General features: G+C 35.1%; 1 protein-coding gene and 1 long non-coding RNA gene across 2 annotated transcripts in view; one reads left to right on the forward strand and one right to left on the reverse strand.

The window, feature by feature from the left end:
• LOC149770728 (unconventional myosin-VIIa-like) overlaps positions 1 to 25,719 on the forward strand; it is a gene marked incomplete at its 3' end in the record, with an annotated part of 86,212 nt that overhangs the window by 7,941 nt on the left and 52,552 nt on the right. The window lies entirely within an intron of this gene.
• On the reverse strand, positions 1,789 to 25,419 carry LOC149770729 (uncharacterized). The gene is made up of 3 exons (XR_016418483.1): positions 25,340 to 25,419; positions 18,468 to 18,551; positions 1,789 to 2,146 (listed from the first exon to the last, which is right to left on the reverse strand). It is a non-coding gene; the product is annotated as an uncharacterized LOC149770729 (long non-coding RNA).

Here is a 25,719-nt window from a genome sequence, read left to right on the forward strand (position 1 = left end):
TAGTCTTGTGTACTGATTGACTTCCTATTGATTTTTTGTGTGAGTATCTTTGTTGATGGATTTGCCAGAGCCATGTACAGTGGACAGTATACAAAATCATAAGTACACCTACTGCTACGCCTGATTCAAATTTAAGTTGGGTGGGGCTTGTGCATATATAGCTGTAGATTAGACTTTTAAAGAAGTGGAATGATTACTAAGAATAGGAATATTAATGATCACAAATTATTAGAGGAACAGGTAATATTTTTTTTTATAGATAATGTTCACCTGAGAACCCCTGCCAAGCTTGTGGGGTAATTCCTGAATCACCTTTGCTATGAAATTGTTGAAGGTATGCTTAGTTTCACATTAGTGATGAATAAAGTGGATGGATGACCATTGGCAGGCCAAGATATAGGTGAATATGAATTTAGCAAATATTAAAAATTGTACCATATATACTCGCCTATAAGTTGAGACTGAATGCAAACTGCACAGACCCAGATCTGCCATTGCATAAGGTCTGTGCAGTTTGTTAGGAACAGTTATTGGAAGAAAGAACATAGACCCAGATCTGCAGGAACATTATGCTATGGCAGATCAGGAGCTTTGCAGTTTGACTCAACTTACAAGCGAGTACATATGGTGGCCCAGATTTGGAGAGTTTTAGTGCAAACTTTCTTTTCTGACTGTAAATTTGGGGGCTCCGAGTGGCCGAGTGGTCTAAAGCGCTCTCCGTTACGGATCACTGCCATCTCACCTCTGTCTGCGTAGGTTCGAGTCTCGGATTCAGCCAATGTGGGTATGTGAGAAAGCTTGCCAGTAGCTTCTCGTGGGTCGGTGGTTCTTTCCGGGGTTTTCCCGGGTTCTTCCTCCACCATTAATACTGGCCGCCATGTATAGCCTATCGTGTGCTGAAAAATGGCGTTAAATCCTACAACAACAACAACAACTCACTGTAAATTTATGTTATGTTCTAAAACAGATTGCTTAATCAGATTAGACACATTTTGTAGATGTGTACTGTACATTTCTTTCATTAATATGCTGTGCCTTGCATAGTTCTGTTTTATGCAGTTTCCATATTTTTTTTTTATGCAAATCTTTGTCTATTACAAAATTTAAATTGTTCATTCATAGAAGTCTTGAGATGAGGCGAATTTTATTTTTTTTAAATGGCAGGAAATGATTTTTTAGAGAATGAGGTTTTTGAAGGAAAATGAGGTTTTAGAAGGTAGGTAGACATCAAGTGCATGCTGATCAACTTGTTCACTACCAATGTGTGTCAAGACTTTTCTATTTTATGGCACAAAGTTCTTAAAGATCCAACATGTTACAGATACATGTTTGTGTAATGTCTCAATGACTGTTGTAAAATATGATTATACTTTCATAGATCATGATTTTGATAACAATACTGTGTATCAAAAACATGCATCAGTACATCACTACATGCATTTTGTAACAATACTGTATATAAAAGAACATTTTACAGTAGATGCATTATGTAACAATACAGTATATATAAAACTAAGTACAGTACATGCATTTTGAAACAATACTGTGCATCAGAAACAAGCTACAGTACATGCATTTTGTAAAATACTGTGTTGTTATGCTGCCACTGTGGTAGGTGTATTATGGTTGGGGTGGGGTGCTCCCAAGATTTTATCTAAACTATTATGGAAATCCCACCCAGGCTCGATTTTGGTTGGAAGTTAAATTAGGGAAACAGAGATGTAAATCTCTGAGCCCCCAGCCAGCAATGCTGATGGTTAAATGATTGAATATACAAAAAAGATGAAATTCAATGGATAAAAATTTAATGATATTTAAATAGTCAAATGATTAAAATTTCCCAAGTACTCTCCTTCCGCTTGACCATATGATAGCCTATTGCGCCATTTGATGAACAGTGTGAGATAGCTTTCCATCTGTCCTTGTATTCCTCTTCCTCCCGAATTTCTTCAAATTCCTTCCCCATGACTTCTCTATACTCCTCCTCCTTCTCCATTTTCTCTTCAACTCCTTTTCCTCCTCCTTCTTGACTCTTTCCCCCGACTAGACTTGTCGACTCCGACTGCTTTGCTAGTCTCACTTCTGTGTCCCTTCTTAGAGACTTGGGACTTAACTGAACCGGAAGTTTTGTCCCCAAAAGAGCCTTCTGTGAAAACACAAAGATGGTACAATATTTTCCTTAGCCCTGTCATCTCACACTACATACAGCCTATCATCACATAATGGCTGTTAAATTTCTTAGGTCACGCATTCATTTACATCAAAATACTCGTACATTCTTGTATGGTAAACAACATCGTAATAAAAGCAAGGTATCAATTACTTCTCATACATACATCAATAAATTGTGTCACATCAGTATATATTCCTAATCCCATTATACTAAACAATATCACAGCAATCAGACAGATTTTTTTTACATTACAACTCATACAAAGTATACAAATATACAAATATCCATGCTCTGATATATCCATACATCCATATTATCTAATCTTGCACACTTAAACCATTTTCCAAATTCACAATTCAAGCATGTGTAAATTCTGACATATCACATGAATAAATGCACTAGTTTACTATGAAGTAACCTATTAGCGAATGACAAAACTAATTCTGACCACAAGCTAACAATCTACATAATACTCAAATACGCCTCAAAATGATCACTACAAAAGTAATTCTACATACTAAATGATCCTTGTAATTATGTATACATATTACTTACAATTACAAAGCCATAATATTCTGCAAAAATCGATGAAATAATTTACTGACCTTTACGAAGCTTTGTCTTTCCTTAAAATATCATCTCTGAGTTTTACTGCCAAATTACGAGTGGCTTCCTTGGAGTAACCCTATATTGCACAGCAGCCTTCTTAGGCAAGACTAAATTTTCGCTTGCTACTTAGAAGTTATAATGCGGATCAAAATTGTTATTACAATTCCGATTGGGTGTCAGTTCGACCCGATCCAATCAAACGTAGTGGACAATGTCTTTCTCACTGTCTGTCCACGTGGGGACAGATTTAGAACACGCCCCATTCCCTCGTGGGTTCCTCTGATCATAGGACTGAGCTGTAACATATAGGTGGGATGTCCCTCGATCTAACGCCTGTGCTGATCCAAGATGCTGGGTCTTGTCTGGTCACAGTAACCATGCATAAAAGATTAACTCTAGCCAGTGGCAAAGTTTCAACATCAAACCATGGCTTGTAATAATACCTTAGTTTACACATGACTTACAAACTGGGGCTGAGCAAATGTGACATACAGTACATGCATTTTGTAACAATACTGTATATGAAAAAACAAGGTACAATACATGCATTTTGTAACACAGTACTAGGTAAAGTATGAGTTTTATACATGAATATTAAGATCAGCTAGTAAAGACTTGTTCATACATGTATGTAATACCTTTGCTCCTCTTACAAAATGATAATATAAAATGCACGTTGAATATCCTGTTTGGCACCTGAATTACTATTTGCAGCAAAAATATAATTACCATCTATACTTGCTTTTAAGTTGAGTCAAACTGCAAACAACACAGATCCTGATCTGCTGTATGCATAATGTGCCAGCAGATCAGGGTCTATGTTGTTTGTTCTACTGATTATTCCTATCAAACTGCACAGACCCAGATCTTCCAGCACATTATGTGATGGCATATTTGAGTCTCTACAGTTTGTAGTTTGATTCAACATAAAAGCAAGTATGCAAGGCAAAGGATTTTCAAGATACTTCTTGTACTATAAAAGGGTGTGCATTTTGATGGAAGATAAAGGTATTAAAAGTTTGGTGTGTGATTAGGTGGAACATGTATTCATATATTTTACATTCCTCATGCTTTATAAAATCATTGAGGATATTATGTCGACCTCCATGTCTGAAACTGTATCTCTTCCTAAACCATCTAGTAGTTGTCCTGTGATAACTAGCTGCAGTTGGCTGTCACTCCTTGTATCAAAGGCTGAATCTACAGTTATAGTGACAATTGAAATATTTTCTTATTGAACATTTTTTATGTAGTCATAGGAATATACACCATATATTTGTCATATTTTACATTTTGACCCCAGGTTTAAACCACTTGGTTTATATGTTCTAAGTCAGCGTAACCAGTAAGATTCCTTTTCTTTCCTGGTTTGGGAACTCCAGTTGGGGTTGTGAGCAATTGCAGTAAGTGTTACTGTATGTTTATGCAAATCCCATCATTAATATGCATGAATCCCACCCATAATCTTACTCTGCCAAGAGCTTGATGATATAAGCCTGTTCTAAATACAGTTTCAGGAGTGGTTAAAAGAAACCTCAGTCAGTAAGATGAAAAGTCACCTCATAAATATGCTTTGACTTTTTGCTCATAATAAAACTCATCCAACAACTGCTGTATTTCCTTGCATCGTATTTTGAGTCAGTTGCAAACTGCACTGAACCAGATCTACAGTCGCATAATGTGCCAGCAGATCTGGGTCTTTGCAGTTGGTTAAGAGTAATCAATAGAACAAATAACATAGACCCTGATTTTTAGGTGCATTATGCTACGGCAGATCAGGATCTTTGTTGTTTGCAGTTTGACTTGACTTATAAGCGAGTAAATATGGTATTAGCATTTTTACCAAGCTTGAATGAAACCAGGTCAGAAATACTAATGCTTACTGCCAAATTTAGATGCACGATAACCTTATTAATATAAATGGGTCACAAACTGGTCTCAGATCTGGTTTATGTAACCCATATTCATAGATTTATTATCAGAATAGATGAGAATTGTAGTATGATCACTGGTAAGGAGCCGTTGATGCTGAGCCATACCATAAACTAAGCGAGCCAAAAATGTGTCCGTCTACAGTTTTGTATGTGTTGGACACCTTGTTTTTGAATAGAAGTGGCCTTTGATATCCATTTGACTTTTGTACACGTCTAGGTACTGTGCAGTATTACCTCTCAGTGTTAATATCCATCTTGTTGTGAATCTCTTATCATCACATATCTTACTATGCTTGGTTATTTTGCACCTTTATTTTAATCAACACAAATCTGGGCTAATGCAGTGGAGAGTAACAATTAATAAACTTGATAAATTTAGCCAAAATGTCAGCAAAACCTGCATTAGTTTTAATACTGTCATGATAAACTGATTGGATAATTTTCTGGGATCATGAAATAGTATATTTGTAACTCTGCATTTAGGCTGTGGTATATACTCACTTATCAGTCCAGTGAAACTGCAAACTACGAAGATCATAATCTGCTGTAACATAATGCGCCAGCACATCAGGGTCTATGTTGCTTATTCTACTGATTACTCCTAACAAACTGAACCGACCCAGTATAGTGGTCGCCTAGTGGTTAGAGCATCCTTCTGTAATGTGCTGGCAGATCTGGGTCTGTGCAGTTTGCAGTTGGACTCATAAGCAAATATATACAGATCTGTCATTGCATTATGTCCATTGACACTAGGAGAGTCAGGCAAATGTACCTGGATGACCAGGCCTTTTGTATAACAAAATCACGGGTATAAAACTCACTTTACAATTTGCTTATGGTGAGGAGTTCGCTTTGCCTCATCCAAACATTTTTCTTTTTAAGTCTTCTTCAGGAAGTAAAAACAGTTCTGGTCGCCTAGTGGTTAGAGCATCTGCCTTGGATGCAGGAGGTTGTGGATTTGAAGCCTGGCTGAGTCATTCCAAAAACTTATAAAACTGGTACTAGCAGCTGCCTTGCTAGGCGGCCATCATTAAGAGGTTAATGTTGGGATAATGTGACAGGGTGGGACATCATACTTCATATCTGCAGCATGATCCCTCATTGCTAGACATCACTATAAACTGCCACACTGCAGACATTGTAGAGATATGACTGAAATTTTTTTAAAGCTACACTAAATTTCCAAGTCACACACACAAAGAAAAGTAAATCCTTGTTCCACCAACCGTGACAATCTCATTCAAAACTTCTCTGGTCATTCATTTCATTTGGTGAGCAGCTGTTTGTCAATTTAAAACCGTGAGTGTGTTTTTGATCTGCCATCAACAAATGTGGAAACCATCTTGCAGAAACTGTTTGGCTTTAAACGATTCTTCAGTATATTAAAAAATGTGGACAAATAATAACCATAACAGAAATGTCCTCTACTGTACATCAAGCGTAATAATAATAATAATAATGATGATAATGACTTTATTTAAAGAGACTGACACAATTAGTTGCATGGAACTAATACTCCTTGTGTGGCCCTCAATTATATGTGTATTAAAAAGCTATATTCACATAATAAACAGAAAAGTTAAATGAGCATGCTCTGGCTAGGTTCTCTGTGTATATACAGTACAAAAATAATGAGATCACAAAATGGAAGGTTAGTGAATTTATACTTTAAAAGTGTAAAGTATTTGTCAAATGGAACATGTTCCACTTTTCATCCATTGAATTAGATTATAATTAAATGCATTCATATTTCTCTAATTTCCTTTGGGATCCTGCTCTAAATTAGTGATTCTGAATATTGAAAACTTTTCTTAAAGAGTAAATATTGAAAACTTTTCTTTAGGAGTAAATATTGAAAACTTTTCTTAAAGAGTAAATATTGAAAACTTTTCTTAAAGAGTTCTTTATTTAGTTTTTGGATGGAATGGTGGTTAGCTGAAATCAGGAGTGTTGCCTTGTTTTCTAGCATGAAATAATCAATTGAGATATAATGTGGCCATATTGTTTGAAAATTTGTGCACAAGTCTAGCCTTTCTCAAAAATAATGGTTCACTTACTGTTAACATTTTAATACATGTATCATTCATTGCACCAGGGATGTTTTCAGCATTATCTAAGATGCCTCTGTAAGCTTTTTTAGCAAGCAGAATAATTTGTAAATATTCTTGCCAGAAGTGTTTCCCCAGACAACATTTTAGTAGTCTATGTATGGTTGTATATAGCATTTGTAATATGTTACATTACAGTAGTCTAGGTATGGTTGTATATAGCATTTGTAATATATTAATGTATGTTTAGTTGATAGGTATGATCTTATCTTGCTAAATAACCACAGACATGAATTGACTTTATGATATCTGACTTGAATATGTTCATTCTGAATTTATGATATCTGACTTGAATATGTTCATTCCGCTGCAAATTGTTGTCAACTATCACCCCAGGGATTTTTTCATGGGTTACCATTTGTAGGTAAATTTCATTCAGCTTAATATTCAGATTGTAATTTTCTACTTTTGCTGACTTTTGTTTTGTGGTAATCATTGATGATTCAGTCTTGTCTGTGTTTACTTTCATCCCCTTTTCCATACATGAGGAATCTATTATAAATAAGGCTTTCTGAAAGGAGACCCCTGGGTCTGATTTTAGCTGTTTGAAATCTGATAGTGTGATATCATCTGCATGTAAGTCGGTGATTAAATGCAATTGCCTATTTTCAGTAGCACATCATTTATGAAAATGAGAAAGAGGAGTGGCCCTAGAATTGATCCCTGTGGTATATAATTGGTTCTTCTTCAGAAAAATTGCCATTTTTTTTACACAGTTTTCTCATTGTTAGATATGATGTAAACCAATTAATTGTTGGATTGTTACATTGATAAATACTCAATTTGTTGATAAGAATATCACGATCAGCAAGGTCAGAAGCTTTTATAAGATCAAAACTTGTATGGATCCAACTAATTTTCCTTGATCCAAGGCAGTAATCAATCTTTCATGGAGACCAAGGCTCTCTCACATGAGTGGTTTTCTCTGAACCCTGATTGGTTTTTATGAATTAATTTATTGTTTGATAGGTTTATCAAATGAATGTCATGAACGTATTTTTCAAGTAGTTTGGACAGAGTTATTACAATAGATATGGATCTGTAGTTATGGACTTCCTCTTTGCTGCCATACTTCTGAATGGTGGTAATTTTTGCCAGTTTCCATGTCTTAAGAAACACAGTGGTGGATATGCTTAGATTATATATGCAAGCTATGCTGTTAGATGTATCTGCAGCAGTCTTCAGGAGATGTGGTCCAGTATTATCTACACCTGTTGATTTCCTTGTTGCAATAGTTCTTCAGTTGCCTCCTTCACAGCAACCACTTTCTGCTCACCAATCACAGACACCGGTCTTCCAGAAGGTCAGTCTCATCTTCCATGGATTGGCTATGACCATCTGTTAAACGATGAAACCACTTCAGAATTGTTGGAAATGGCAGACTTTACCAAGTTGGCTTTGATATCATTTGGAGTATAAAAGTCGACCTTGATATGAGTTGCAGTATGAAAGTTGGCCTTTATATCATTGGAGTATAAAAGTTGGAATTGATATCAGTTGGAATATGAAAGTTGGAATTGATATAAGCTGGAGTATGTAAGTTGGCCTTAATATCATTTGGAATATAAATGGTAGTCTTGATATTTGGAGTATGAATGTTGGCCTTGAGGTCAGATGGAGTAAGAAAGTTGACACTGATATAAATTAGAATATGTAAGTTGGCCTTGAACACAGTTGGAGTAAGAAAGTTGGTGTTGAGATCAGTTGGAGTATGAAAGTTGGCGTTGATATCAGTTGGAGTATACTTGACAAGAATTTGGATTTTACAGTATGCTTTTTACACAGTAGAAAATTATTCTCTTTGAACATTTTTACATCACAATCATTTATCTGTTTATCATCACAGTCATTTACCTGTTTATCATGACAGACATATATCTTAAGGTGTCCTGAGTATATACAGCTGCAGATCTTTTCATGTATCATTATTTGCAGATAATTTTATATAATATTATTTTGTCTATCAGTCTGAATTAAATTTATTGACAGGTTCAAAGAAACAAAAAAATTATAACAAAATATTCAGAATTATACCTTTTGTACATTTTAAAATTATGTTTGTATTTGGTTCACACAGCAGGTGAAGTCATCAACTTGAAGAGCCTTATTAGTAATAGAACAATGATACTAATTACAGAATTTCGTAAAAGTCTATTTACTGCCTTTTAATAGACATTGGTGGCTGTCTTTATTATGCAGTTCATCAAAAGAAATATAGGAAAATAATCCAGGTTAATATTTTGGCCTTTAGTACTTGACACACCCAATATAGGTGTTAAGATTCTTGAAATATTGGGTCATGATAGCTCTTTGATGATTTGTCAGTCAAATGACTGCAGTGTTGCCTGACTCAAAATATCTATCTATATCTGATTCATCAGTCTAAATTTGGCCTCAAAAAGCATGAAATGGTGCCTGGGATTAGTACACATGGTACTGGAACTTCCATTTAAGGGTCGTTGTTTATAGTGAACTGCCTATTTAATCATGTTTGCAGTATTTGTTTCTGTGTTGGATGTATCAGATTACCCAGTGTAAAGAATGCATACTGTATGTACTTGCTTATAAGTCAAGTCAAACTACAAACACCAAAGATAATAATCCGGCATAGCAAAATGTGCCTGTATATTAGGGTCCATGTTGTTTGTTCTACTGATTGTTCCTAACAAACTGCACAGACCCAGATCTGCTGGCATATTATACAATGGCAGATTTGGGTCTGTGCAGTTTGCAGTTGAACTCATAGGTGAGTATATACAGTCCCATAAACTTGCAGACAACTGGAGGTTCCTCTTCTAATTAATCATGGGTATTGTTAACTGCTTTGCTGATGACAAATAACAACTACAGAAGCCCAGACAAGATCTTTTGTAGGCCTTTTGTAAATGTGGATGGAGATGACAACTTGATGTGTTGATTATACTGAGAAGCAAAGGCCACCATGGAGTGAAGAATGCATTCCAGTGAGTGCATAAAGACCTGTTCTGAAGGATGCAACTCAATGCAAGACCTCTTCTGAAGGATGCAACTCAATGCAAGACCTCTTCTGAAGGATGCAACTCAATGCAAGACCTCTTCAGTATTTTGAGATATGCTGTGACATACGTAAGACTTAACAAAAATGTTACTATTATCTGCCTTGCTAGGCTCTGATTATTGAGAGGTTAGTGTTAGGACTGGTTGTCCAGATGTTAGGATATTGTGACTGGGTGGGACATCATGTGGCATGATGTTCCAGTGCTAGACATCATTATGAACTGCCACACTGCAGACATCGTAGCGATATGACTAAGAAATTGTTAAGTCTATGTTAAAAGTCCAAATCACACACACATATTTCTGCTCCATATAATTTGATGGCCTTCATAGATTGAAAGATGAAATCAGATTCAGTTTGATACGGTTTTACATTAAAGTTAAGTCTGACTTTGAATGTTTAGACTTGGAACTTTGCCCTTCCATGGATTGAAATTAAATTTGGTCTCAGGTTTTACATTAGCAAGAACTTTGTCCAGTTCAGTTTTCACAGTTTGTCGGCAGAATTTTGTAGAGTTGTGGGTTTGTAACTGTTGTTTGACTGTCAGCTTTTGCCATTCCATTTTGTTTCCACTCAGTAAAGTTTGAAGATTTTCATGGATTGAAATCAAATTTGATATGGGTGCTTTACCTTAAAAAAACCTATTTCAGATTTAAATTTTACCATTTTTTGGCAGAATTGTATGGATTCATGGCCCCTGTTTCCCTACAAGCTCATCTTTCACTTTCCAGGCCGAGTTTTAGGTCTCAGCTGATTTTAAACTTTGCTGTTAATTTTTGTTAAAAAGACTTGTGATGGAAATCATGAATCGAAACCAAATTTGGCATGAGGGTTTTTGTTAAACTGAGCTCTAGCAAGTTTGACTTTAAAAAAATTATGGAGTTATGGCCCTTGTTTTACTAAGCCCTTTGCCCATGTAACTGCATCATGCTGGCATGGGTAGGTTGTTGTTGTTGTTGTAGGGTTTAACGCCATTTTTCAGCACACGATAGGCTATACATGGCGGCCAGTATTAATGGTGGAGGAAAAACCCGGGAAAACCCTGGAAAGAAACACAGACTCACGAGAAGCTACTGGCAAGCTTTCTCACATACCCACATTGGCTGAATCCAAGACTAGAATCCACGCAGACAGAGGTGAGATGGCAGTAATCCATAATGGAGGGCACTTTAGACCACTCTGCCACTTGGGGTCCCGGCATGGGTAGGCTTCATATGGATACATATCTGGTTTAAAAATTGGTTTGTTGGCTGATTATTGATGAAAAATCACACGCTCTTAGGTATGTATATCTTGAATGATGAAATTGGATATATATATATATATATATATATATATATATATATATATATATATATATATATATAAATTTTTTTTATATATATCTTATTAGCAGAGGTAAAAAAATGTTTTGAATCAAAATAGTTTACATCACACAGAGGCTATTCTTTAGAGTTATTTTAACATACATGAAGTGAACAGAGGTAAAATTCTTTGATCCATTGATTGCTTCATATTGACAAACAAGAATGACATTAATCAAACTACTATGCATCAAATGTTGTGTTAGATCATAGAGTAGCTAGCTTTAGATGCTTTGTTAGAATATCCAAGGTTAGTTTATATACTGTGTTCACATGACAGGAGTTCAAATGTCAGTGTCTGCAAGAGCTATTCTGGCTATGAGAAAGGATTTTGTTTACACAGACTCTAGAAAGTTTGACAGAAGCAATTACAAGTTCCTGAATTGGTCTGTTTCTGTTTGATCTAATTTATAAAGTTCTTGTGCAATGAAGGATACATACAGTAACTAAAAGAAACAAATAAATGTGCAAAGGGTCAGATCCATGTAAGCCTGCAAAAGGTTAGGTCTGTGCAAACTTGCGAACTGTCAGATCTGTGCAAACATGCAATGGGTAAAATCTGTAAATATGCAAAGGGTCAGAATTATTCAGAATGAGCATGCAAACAGATCTGTATCAGCATGCAAAGAATCAGGTGTGTGTAAACATACAGTGGATTGGATCTGTAAATATGCCAAGAGTCAGATCTGTGTAAATATGCAAATGGTCAGGTCTGAATAAGCGTGCAAAGAATCAGGTCTGTGTAAACATACAGTGGATTGGATCTGTAAATATGCCAAGTGTCAGATCTGTGTAAATATGCAAATGGTCAGGTCTGTGTAAGGAATGCCAATGGTATGATATGTGTAAACGTGCAGTGGATCATATCTGTGTAAATATGCAAAGGGTCAGATCAGATCAGTGTGAACATGCAAACAGATCTTTGTCAACATGTAAAGAATCTGGTCTGTGTAAACATGCAAAGGACCAGACCTGTATAACATAAAAAGAGTTAGATCTCTGCAGACATTCAGAGGATCAGATGTGTAAATATGGAATGGGTCAGATGTGTACAAACATAGAATGGGTCAGATGTGTACAAACATGGAATGGGTCAGATGTTTAAATATAGAATGGGTCAGATGTGTACAAACAACATTGGAAAGAATCAGATCTGTGTAAAAAGATTTGTAGAGTATATGTTGCTTTTAACTAGAAAAAGCTGTTCATGGATTTTTTTAATTATACATCTCATGTTTTGGATAAATATTGTTTGGTCTCATTGTATTCAGAATAAAATGAATGTCTATTGTTTTACCCAACATAACTGTAATCTTACAATCATAAATATGTATGTTCTTGCTAAAATTGGTATAAACTGGATTAGCAGAATTTATTACCAACATATCAGCCACCATTTATTTCTCCTTGAAACCTTTTGAATGATCATGTTGCCAAAATGTTTTGTAGGCTGATCATTTATTTGGTTTGGATTATGAATATTTAGCATGAAACTAATGTCTCTACTCACTTAAAAGTCGAGTCAAACTGCAAACAACAAAGATCCTGATCTGTCATAGCATAATGTGCCTGCAGATCAGGGTCTGTGTTGTTTGTTCTACTGATTACTCCTAACAAATGGCACAAATACAGATTTGCTGGCGCATTATGCGACAATAGATCTGGGTCTTTGCAGTTTGCTGTTGGACTTGTTTTTTAAGTAAGTATATATGGTACTTTTGACAGGATTTAGAGCTTGTGAACTCAAGGTTCCAAATATTGTTAATCATTACAATCATGACTGATTGAAGGTAGACAGGATAGTACCATTGCAAATCTCTGTTCAGTTTACTAGGGTGCTGAAGAGAGTGGATAGATAATAAATTCCACTTTAGTCCATAAAGACACAACAGGCTCAAATTTTAAAGCTTTTGAGCTGGTAACAAATATAAATTGTGAAATATTCCAATAGTCTTTTATGTAAGCCTAAACCTTCATTGATTGAACCAACCCAGATATGATGGTTATAAGGGATGAAAATGACAGACTTTAGTGTTCTAAATTATCATGAAAAACATATGAGAATTAACAGTTACTAATATATATATATATATATATATATATATATATATATATATATATATATATATATCAGAAAGAAAATTTAGTCAAAATGTGGAGATAGTAGTTAGCAGTCATCCTTCATTTGGAAGTATTGCATTTTTAATATGCTTCTAAAATGGTTGGTGTTTAAAGGAAATCTTCTGTACATTTAGGCCTAGAATCCCATAAAATTTAAGTTACAGTGTTTAGTTGTTGTTGCTAAATTGTGACTTAATTCTGTGCAAAAATCATAAGCAGGGTTCATATGGTCTTTGACAGTTTGGGAAAAATGAGGTCGCAATTTCAAGGCCTTGAAAGTTTGTGAAAATCTAGCAGATTACCTTGAGGTTTTTAAAAGTCTTTGAAAATTGAAATAGACCCAGAAATTTTTAATTTCTTGCCATGATCACAAATAAAATTGTCCAAGTTTGTTAGATTCAAATGTAGTCGAGTTTTCCTGGTTTCTTTCTTTTGATGACCTGTTCAGTTTCATTTCATCATTAAACAATTTTGTAGTATTTTGCATTTGTTGTTTTCTCATATAAAATAACTTAATTGTATACAAAATGTTTGTGAAAATAGGTCTTGGAAATCTATGTTTGTGCTCTTTGAAAGTTTGGGAAAAGTCTTTGAATTTATCATTCTGAATTCTGTATGACTAAGCTAATTTCTAGAAAGGATTATCCTTGCATATTAATTTAAGTACTTGCCTTAATTATGAAAAAGTTTGCTGGAGACAGAAATTAATTCAGTATGGAGTTGGTATTTTTCTGGAAAAGTTTTCTTCAAGATGTTTTGATAATGAGTGTTGTAGCAAATGTTTTTTGTAAATATGCTTTATTTTGTGAATTAGACGAGTGAGAGGGTTTCCATTTTATACATTTAATTAGATGTGAATGCTTCTAGCTGATTGGTGACTCTAGGTTATAAATGAATCTAGCGGACCTCAGAGAAAGCATCCTATGAAGACTTTTAAATGCTTAATGCTAATTTAAATACTTATCTTTATTATGTTCAGGTTTTCTGGAAAACTGCTTCATTTGGGGAATTAGACAAGTGAGTTTTTTTATTATACCTTTAATTATGGAAGAACACTTTTAGTTATTCATGCTGTCTGCCTCCTGATCCCAGGTTATAAATGAAACTATCCAACCTGAGATAAAGCATTCCCAGAAGATCTCATGGCATAATGCTGAGCTAAACCCATGGTCAAATTGTGTCAACTGATGATATTTAAGTATCTTTTGCATGCAAACCCAAATGCACAAAGCCTAAATTTTAAAAGCAACTTATAGCCACATATTCACTATCCACACCAGACGTTGGCAACTTCCTCAAGGGCATGAGCCGAATAAGGGATTTGTAAAGCCATACTCTGTGATGTAAATTAAGAGATAAAACCAGGTCATGGACCTGATCTGGCCTGTGGGCTGCATTTTGTGCCACCTCTGGCACACACACACATGCACACATACACACATATGCACACATACACACACACACACACACACACACATACACACACACTTAATGTTTAGTAGAAACTCAACAGATGTTATATTTATTGGAAAATTACTCTGAAAATGTTTCATTGTTAACTAAATAATTCCAAATTACAGTGTAATGTCTTAATCCTGTATTAGGCACCTCTTAAAGGAGCTAAAAGTTTGACAACAAATGGTCCCAAAGTGAAATCTTTGTAAGGGAACTTGCTATCAGTAATTTATTGTAAGACTACAAGGACCCCTTTTCTATCAATATTAGTTTTTTGTTTAATTAGGCTGAAAACAATTAACTGTAACATCCCCCTCACTGTGAGGCTAGAGTTGGTTATGGATATGACCACATTTAACAACAACCATTTACTAAAATTACCAATAACAACAGAGATACCCATCTACTGTAGCCAGTTATTATACAACAGGTGTACCCATCTATCATAACCAGCTACTATACAAAAGATGTACTCCATCTGTCATAATCCACATTATACAACAGATGTACCTATCTGTCATAACCAACTACTTATACAATAGATGTACCCATCTATAATAACCAACTACTGTACAAAAGATGTACTCCATCTGTCATAATCCACATTATACAACAGATGTACCTATTTGTCATAACCAACTACTTATACAATAGATGTACCCATCTATAATAACCAACTACTGTACAGAAGATGTACTCCATCTGTCAGAATCCACATTATACAACAGATGTACCTATCTGTCATAACCAACTACTTATACAATAGATGTACCCATCTATAATAACCAACTACTGTACAGAAGATGTACTCCATCTGTCAGAATCCACATTATACAACAGATGTACCTATCTGTCATAACCAACTACTTATACAATAGATGTACCCATCTATAATAACCAACTACTGTACAAAAGATGTACCCATCTATCATAATGACTATACAACAGCTGTACCCATCTGTCAAAATCAACACTATACAACTTATGTACCCATCTGTCATAACCCACTACTTATACAACAGAGATACACATCTCTCTTAAACCAACCACTATACAAAAGATGTACCCTTCTGTCATAACCAACCACTATACAAAAGATGTACCCTTTTATCAAAACCAACTACTGTACAACAGATGTACCAATCTATCATAACCAGTCAGTTATGCAACAGATGTACCCATCTGTCATGGCCCTTACTATACAACAGATGTATCTATGTATCAAAACCAACTACTATACAACAAGAAATAATAGAAGTTATCAAGGGAGTTTAGAACATTTTATTTAAATGTATTTTTCATCTGAGACATAGATAACTACATTATAGTCTAAAAGAATTCTAAAAATCGCACTTTAGTAAGTCTGTGACTCTAAAATGTGACCATTATTTATAGTGTGAATTAGTACTGGTATTCTTTAGAGTTGGACATTGAGCATAGAGTTGGTAAATCTGTTACAAGATGATGTCCACCAGGTATTCCAGTTACTTCTGGCAACATAATAATTCCCTACATGAACTGCTGAATCTCATGCAGGTTAGTTAATATTGGTAACAGTAATTCCCTATATGTACTGCTGAATCTCATGCAGGTTACTTAATATTGGTAACAGTAATTCCCTATATGTACTGCTGAATCTCATGCAGGTTAATTAACATTGATAACATTTGAATTACCAAGGTTGATCAGGATATAGTCAATCAAGATGTGTTATCAGTCGTGTATTACACCACTTGTCAGCATACCTGAATTTCCTACCTGTGGTTCTCAACAACAGCCTGTTATTGTTTTTTTTCTTTGAGCATTTACTAGCATATTAGATCAGGGGTGCACAACCCATGGCCCGTGGGCCAGATCTGGCCTGCAAACGTGTTAAATTAAAACAACACTGACGTCTGGCCTGAGAACAGTGATAATATTAAAGAAATTAGTGTTTGCAGCCCTCAAGTGGTCTTAGAGTGTTTGTGGCCCTTGAGTGGTCTTAGAAAATGCAATCTGGCCCTTTTCTGAAAAAGGTTGTGCACCCCTGCATTAGATGATTCAGCCACCAAACAGTATTTGAAATAAAAGAATGGGTCAAAAAGTTGTATGTTATTCCTACTGGGACTCTGTATATAATTTTTGCTTGAAGTACATTAAAGTGAACCATGAGCATTTATAAAAAGTGATTTTCTTAATAGGATGAACCCATCATTAAAGATTCAAAGAAAATGGTGATGGTAATTATTATTCGATTTAAATGATGTAATATTTTGACTTGAGTCTATTGATTTAAGCTGTTTCAGAGTGCTAGGCTTGATTGCCTTGTAAGATTATACAGTAATTTGGGTTTTTGAGAAAGTGTACGATATGATACTGTTTGGTGGAGCTGCTACATACCTAAAAGATATGTACTGCACACCTGGATGTTCTTACATTTGCACTTTCCAAGGGTCCCTACGTACCTGGATGTTCTTACATTTGCACTTTCCAAGGGTCCCTACATACCTGGATGTTCTTACATTTGCACTTTCCAGGGGTGTTGACTCCATGGGTATCTACATTCCTAAAAGATTGTATTGCATACATTCTAGATGTTCTTACATTTGGACACTCCAAGTGTCCCTACATACCTAAAAGAATGTGGTGCATATGCATGAATGTTCTTACATTGGACTCTCCAAGGGTGTCTGCATATCTAAAAGATTGTAGTGCATATGTCATAGATGTCCTTACATTTGTACTCTCCAAGGGTGTCTACATACCTAAAAGATTGTAATATATTTATCATGGATGTTCTTACATTTGGACTCTCCTATTGAGGTCCCTACATACCTAAAAGATTGTAGTGCATGTCATAGATGTTCATACATTGGGATTCTCCAATGGTATATAAATACCTAAAAGATTGTAGTGCATATGTCATAGACATTCTTACATTTGGACTCCCCCAAGGTCCTTACATACCTAAAAGATTGAGGTGCATATCTAGATGTTTTTACATTTGGACTATTCAAGGGTGTTTACATACATAAAAGATTGGAGTGCCTGTCATGGATGCTCTTACGTTGGACTCTCCAAAGGTCCCTACTTGCCTAAAAGATTCTTGTGCATTTGTCATCGAATGTTCTTACATGTTGCACTATCCAAGGTCTGAACTCTCCAAGGGTGGCTACCATACCTGACAATTTTACTACAATTAATCAGTCTCCCAGATGCGTAGATAGAAGAATTCATCTGATTGGCTGATAAAATTAGCACTTATGTAACATAGGTCACCAGAATATGACCCCTAAGTGGTTGTTGACAGATCTTCACATCAGACAGTGGAGATATGATTTTAATCAGATTGCATGCCTGAAAGATTGAGTGTATATCTGGATGTTCTTATGTTCTTACATTGGACATACAAGTGGGTCTCTCATACCTGAAAGATTGTAGGGCATATCTGGATGTTCTTACATTTGGTCTATCCAAGGGTGTCATACATACCTGAAAGATTGTAGGGCATATCTGGATGTTCTTACATTTGGACTATCCAAGGGTGTCATATATACCTGAAAGATTGTAGGGCATATCTGGATGTTCTTACATTTGGTCTATCCAAGGGTGTCATACATACCTGAAAGATTTTAGGGCATATCTGCATGTTCTTACATTTGGTCTATCCAAGGGTGTCATACATACCTGAGAGATTGTAGGGCATATCTGGATGTTCTTACATTTGGACTATCCAAGGGTGTCTTTATATCTTTAGGGGTGTTTACACACCTAAAAGAGTAAGAAAAATATTCTAAAGCTACCAGATTATAATGGTATGTTGGATATTTCTAGTTTGCATCATAGTGATTCCCTAGGCCATTGCTATACATGTGCCAAAGCCAGTGTGCATGGTGCTATAAATAGAACACCTGTTACCTAAATGACTTTATGTGAATAACCCTGCCTGTAAAATTTATAGCATTGCATTCATGTTAAATTCAACATCAATTTTAACCATTTTACCTATTTTTGTACCCAATTTGTTATATACAGATAGTTTTAAGAGTAGAATGGGATCTTTGTGTAATTGTATAATTATTTTTCACTGAAGAATCTTGAAAAATCTTATGAGAACTTGTTCACTGTCGAGTCAGTGAAGCAGCATTGCTAACCATAGCTGACCTCGTACCTCTTTACCTACAAGTTGATTATATACATCTGTATATAGCATAAAGTCTGAAGCAACTCCAGTGGTTTTACTAAGTTTTCACAAGATGTATTTGTTTTACTAGAGGAGAATGTCTCAAGACATGTTAGTTTTCTTTCCAAGTGCAATAGCTTGGAACTTGTCAAGTTAATGCTTTCATTTTGTTTTCTGAATCAAACTTTTGCATTTCTTTTCAAAAGTTGATTTTATAATCTTGTTATTTATATTTAATTGATTTCATGTGCTTGACCTTTGTCCATTGATGAGGTAGAGTTGTTATTATCCTCCTGATTTTTATCATTTTTAAAAAAAGTTGTTTCCTGATGTATGAGTTCAAGGTCCATATTTATGAACAAACTTAGAATGTTCTGGATGAAAATGTTTGACCCACATCCTGGTCACATTATTGTGTCTTTGCTATTTATATAAGGTTGAGGTTAAAAAAAAATGATTCCTAGTTTAAAATCAGTATGTGGAAATTCTAACTGTCATGTTCAGATATAATTCAAGAGGAATCTTTTATTAATAAAGATATTTATTGGAACTACAAAGTGTTTATTGAATTTTGGACAAAAACACTACTTTGTGATTGTTGTGAATTCATTCAAAGACATTCTGGAATATATCATTATGATACATCAAGACTGTTGGTATATCAACATGTTCAAGATTTTTCGAATTCATTCAGAACAGTATCTTGGATATAATCATAAGATGGGCATTTGGAGATGGCATAATTCTCCATAAGCTCTTGAATAGAATCATTAGATGGACAATACAAGATGGCATATATTAGCATAATCTGTTGGATTTGATGGGCATTATGAGATTGCATATCTTGGCATAGGCTGTTGGATTTAATCTTTTGATGGGCATTATGAGATGGCATATCTTGGCATAGGCTGTTGGATTTAATCATTTGATGGACATTATGAGATGGCATATCTTGGCATAGGCTGTTGAATTTAATCATTTAATGGGCATTATGAGATGGCATATCTTGGCATAGGCTGTTGGATTTAATCATTTGATGGGCATTATGAGATGTCATATCTTGGCATCATATGTTGGATTTAATCATTTGATGGACATTATGAGATGGCATATCTTGGCATAGGCTGTTGGATTTAATCATTGGATTGGAATTATGAGATGGCATATCTTGGCATAGTCTGTTGGATTTAATCATTGGATTGGCATTATGAGATGGCATATCTTAGCATAAGCTATTCAATATAATCGTTTGATGGACATTATGAGATGGCATATCTTGGCATAGGCTGTTAGATTTAATCATTTGATGGACATTATGAGATGGCATATCTTGGCATCGGATGTTGGATTTTATCATAGGAAGGGTATTATCTATACTACAAGTCATATATTCTTCCAACAATGGATTATTGTTCTAATGTATGGGGAAACTGCTAAATCTGAGCTTGACAGGATTTATAAACTTCAAAAACGAGCAGCACATGTAATTTTAGATGCATCTGTTGATCATCCCTCAAAAGTATTATTTACAGAACTCAAATGGTTCACAATATATGACAGGATAGATTTTCACAACGCAGTTCTTTTATATAAATGTCTACATGGAACTGCACCAGAATATCTTCAGGACTTATTCAGGCCTTTTTCAACACAATACCAGTTGAGATCAATATCACATGGAAACCTTCTAGCACCAAAACCAAGAACAGAGCAATTTAAAAAGAGTTTTCAATACTCTGGTACAGTTCTGTGGAATAAGCTTCCACTACATGTAAAATCTGCTGAAAATATTAGAGTACTTAAGAAGAGATATCATGAGCATGCATGTGTTTCTAATAGATAATGGAATTTAGTATTTTAATACTAAACATGTTAAAATAAACACTAATTATTGTTATCTTCATATAATGTGCATTGTTATACTCTCCTTAAGAGGGCCTCAAGGGAGAATAGTTCTTGACTAATGAGTCACCCTCTATAAATAAAGCATTATTATTATTATTATTATTATTATTATTATTATTATTATTATTATGGGATTGCACATGATAAGATTGTGGTATAGACTGTGCACAGGGGGGTGCATATTACACAAACAGAAATGCATGTGAAAATGTTCAAAATATATTTTTATAGGGTTGACTAGTGAAATGAGGTGTCAAGGCTGACTGATTTTTTATTTACTGTCATATTTCAGGCATAGTAATACATCCTGGTTCACATCTTTCCATAAATCAGTATACAAGTTGCTGTTTATTGAGATATTATTAGATTGCACCAGGGTTAGTCTGTTCTTATTACCATATGCCGTCTCATAGACCACTATAGGCCGGGTAGGCATATATTGGTAAAGCCCTATGTGTATGTGCAGTTTCCAAGAAATTGAACAATTTACTACACAATGAATGAATGTTTCAATTTTTTATTTTTATTTTGTTATGTTCTTTTACCTCTTCATCAACACACACACACACACACAGACACACCCATCAAAAATGGATATCTTTATTATTTCTATGTACTGGCTATTATGGTCGGGTTTTAACTAAATTAAGTCGACACTGATGGTAAGCACGTTGTATATTCAGTATTTCTTGTGTCAGTAGGTTATTTCCGATTGCTGCAGTATTAAGTTTACCCAGCGGAACATCTTAGTCTCATTAATGTGGAATGGGATCTGTTCTTGTACCTATAACAAACGAAGCATTCAGGCTTGAAAAGTTCAGAGAGTTTCTGTATGATGCTTTATGTAGGACAACTTAGAATTCAGTGTGACTTGTGCTTGTTTTATATTATGTCTGTCAATATACAGGTGTGTTTAACAACATAGGTATATCTGGTAAATATAGTCTTCAAGCAATGGTGGGACATTTACATCTGATTTTAAGTATCATGAGCTGATTCATGGTGCTGAGTTGTAACACCCATGCTTAGTTGGAAAGGAATGTGTCAAGTAAAAAATGACAAAGTGATATGACTTACTGCTTCTGTGATTTATTGTCAATCTTGTATTGTTGTCATGTCGCTAATAATTTATTGTAGAAATTGTTTGTGTGAAATATAGGTACCATGTATGATTGTTTGTAAGTTGTTGTTGTAGGGTTTAACACCATTTTTCAGCACAAGATAGGCTGTGCATGACAGCCAGTATAAATGGTGGAGAAAGAACCCGGGAAAGCCCCAGAAAGAACCACAGACCCACGAAAAGCTACTGGCAAGCTTTCTCATGTACCTACATTGTCAGAGCCCGAGACTCGAACCCACACAGATAGAGGTGAGATGACAGTGATCTGTAACTGTGAGCGCTTTAGACGACTCAGCCATTTGCTTGTAAGAGTTCAACTGCAAACTGCACGGTCAGATCTACCATTGAATAATGTGCTGGCAGATCTGGTTCTATGCAGTTTGTTAAGAGTAATAGAAAAAACAACATAGACCATGATTTGCAAGTGCATAATGATACAGCAGATCAGAATCTTTCTTGTTTGCAGTTGACTTCACTTATAAGTGAGAATATACTGTAGTTTAAGTCAGCTTATGTCTGTTTTTACTTGAGATTCAGAGCTGTTAGTGGCTGGAGTGCAGGACTAATGACCAGAAGGGTGGAGTTCAGATTCTACCATTAGATTAGCCTGGATCAGATACTTTGTTGTGTCCCTGGGCAAGGCATTTGAATCAGATTGCCTCATTACTATTTGACCTTCATATGCTGCTATGGCAACATAAAACTTCCAACCACCAAACCAAACGCAACATCAACTAGATGTGTGAACCCTATCTCACACACAGATAATCAATATGATGTTTCCATATCTTCTATACTGTATAAATTTCCAAGTACCGTATCTCAGATAGTGGTACATCAGTGTCCCAGTGCCGTATCTCACACATTTGTATATCAGTATTGCAGTGCCATATCTCCTATACTGGTGGATACAATTTCCAAGTGCATTATCTTAGATAGTGGTACACCAGAATCCCAGTGCCATATCTCATATACTGGTGTTTAAATAGTCCAGTGCTTTATCTTACATACTGGTGTTATCAGTGTCCCAGTATATATCATATGCTGTCATGTTATATCTTGTATACTGGTGTGCCATATCTCATATATTGGTGTGCTATATCTTGTATACTGGTGTGCCGTATCTCATATATTGGTGCATCAGTATCTCTGTCATGTCTTCTAGAATTTTGTGCTGTATGTTATATACTGGTGTACATGTATCAATATGCCATTACCATATGTTGTATACTAGAGTATCAGTATCCCAGTGCCATATCTCATATTGGTATATTAATGTTAGATAGCCATATCTCACCTGGTATATCAATATACTAATGTCATATCTCCTATACTGGTGTATCAGTATCCCTGTGCCATATCTCATACTGGTATATCAATGTTAGATAGCCATACCTCACTGGTATATCAGTGCACTAATGTCATATCTCATATACTGGTGTATCAGTATCCCCGTGCCTTATCTCATACTGGTATATCAATGTTAGATAGCCATACCTCACTGGTATATCAATACACTAATGTCATATCTCATATACTGGTGTATCAGTATCTCAGTGAAACTAAACAACTTATGAACAACTTATCAAGTCATCAAATCATGTGGTCCAGATTCTCTTGTGGCAGAATATTTTAGATATAGTAATGATCAAATATGTGTTCCCTTGAGTTTATGATAATCATTTATGGATGTATTTTGATATTTTTTTTCTGACACTGTACTCTTTCCTCATGTAAAAAGCAAGTCTGGTGATATTTTGGACAAAGATAATTTTAGACCCAATGCTGTTGCTTCCTTATGTTCTTTTGAAACAATCCCAGATTGATGAAATGTCTGATAGTCAGTCTGGGTTTAGAAAACACAATTTTACTGATTTGTGTTACTTGCATTCAAGTAAGATGTGCAGTTTTGAGTTGCTTATGGCAGTCCTGTATGTGCTTGTTTTTGTAGATGCTTGAAAGGCACCTGATTGTGACAACCACAGGAAACTCTCTTTCTTAAACTTTTGGATAAAAACATTGTTACATATATTGTTCATCTTCTGTGTTGCTTCAGTTTTAATTTATTCTCAGTAAGATTGGGTAATGCCCACTCAGATGTCTTTCAAATAACAAATGAGATTCAGCAGGGTGGATTCTTATCCCATTGTCTTGACAATCGAGTAAAACACCAGTTACCACTCTGGTGGCCTAGTGGTTTTATTTCGTCAATTCCAACTTTGACCAGTTGTTAATGGAAACTTAATAGCATACCCAATATACATGCTCTTAAGGCAGGTCCAACTGCAAACAACATAGACCCTGTTTTGCCATTGCATAATGTGCTGGCAGATCAGGGTCTGTGTTGTTTGTTCTGCTAATTTCTCCTATCAATCTGTATAGATCCAGATCTGACAACATGTAACATTTGTTTGAGCTGGGTCTATAAATTTTACAGTTGAATCTGATTTAAATATTTGAATTTAAAATGAGTATTTACCATATATACTTGCTTATAAGTTGAGTCAGACTTAAAACAACAAAGATAATCTGCATTGTTTGTTCTCCTGATTACTCCTAACAAACTGCACAGACCCAGATCTGCCTGCACATTATGCGATGGTAGATCTGGGTTTGTGCAATTTGCAGTAGGACTCATAAGTGAGTATATATGGTAATTATGTTACATGCTGTATGAACAAGAGATGCATGTTTTAACAAAATGTTTGGACGAACATTAACCATGCTTTCATCCTGTTGTCATGTGTATTACATGTATATGTTATATACCTGTACATGTGGATGTTTATCACTGACTCCTTTGTTGCCTTTTAAATGTTTAGTTTGATTTCAGTTTTACAGGTCATTAGGATGATAGACTATGTGGTGTTTTGGTAGATAATAGCTTATCATAGACTGAACATATCAGTAAATAAGTTAATTCAGGTTTATGGCTTCTCAGTAGGATAAGAAATTTTCTCCCTGAAAGGCACAGAAAACTATTTTATAACTGTTACATTCAACCCTATTTAGACTACAGTAATACAGTATGGGATAATTCAAATGAAAAAAACATAGCAGAGCTGGAACATCTTCAAAAACTAGCATTTGGACTAATACCAATCCAGAAAGAAACCAAGAAAAATTTAGCTGGTACGTAATTAAAAATATTACCTATTAAAGACTGAATCCAGTTGAGAAAAGCCAAATTTATGTAAAGGATAACCAATAATAGTTCTCCTGAATATTTACAATCACTATTCTTTATATGCTACCTGGTAATACTCCCCACCTGTGATCAGTGTCTACCAAACAGTATATAATTCCCAAACCAAATAAGGAATTATTAAAAAAAAAAACAGTTTCCGATACTCTGGAACTTTGCTCTGGAATAGTATGATAATTCCAGTTGAGATTAGAAATGCCCACTGTTTCCTTCTTCCAAACCCAATATATCCAGTGGCTTCAGAGATGCAGTTAAAATAAATAAATTTCCTTTGCATGAGGGCCTCAAGGTAGATTAGTCCTTCAGCTAAGTGTCTTACCCTCTTTAAATAAAGTCATTATTATTATTATTATTATTATATGTAGCTGAAAAAGAACTGTTGTCCAAATGATAAATATTTCAAAATATCTTGCAGATATGGAAAAATTTTAAAAGTTTTCTGTTAAAAATATCCTCTAAAGTGCCCAGTTTTCCCAAAACTTATGAAAGTTTTCCCAAAAATTACGAACCTGATTCTTCTAGGAAA

This window comes from Sinohyriopsis cumingii, unplaced genomic scaffold (genome assembly GCF_028554795.1).
Source record: "Sinohyriopsis cumingii isolate HCF-2022 unplaced genomic scaffold, ASM2855479v2 utg002443l, whole genome shotgun sequence".
Taxonomy (NCBI): domain Eukaryota; kingdom Metazoa; phylum Mollusca; class Bivalvia; order Unionida; family Unionidae; genus Sinohyriopsis; species Sinohyriopsis cumingii.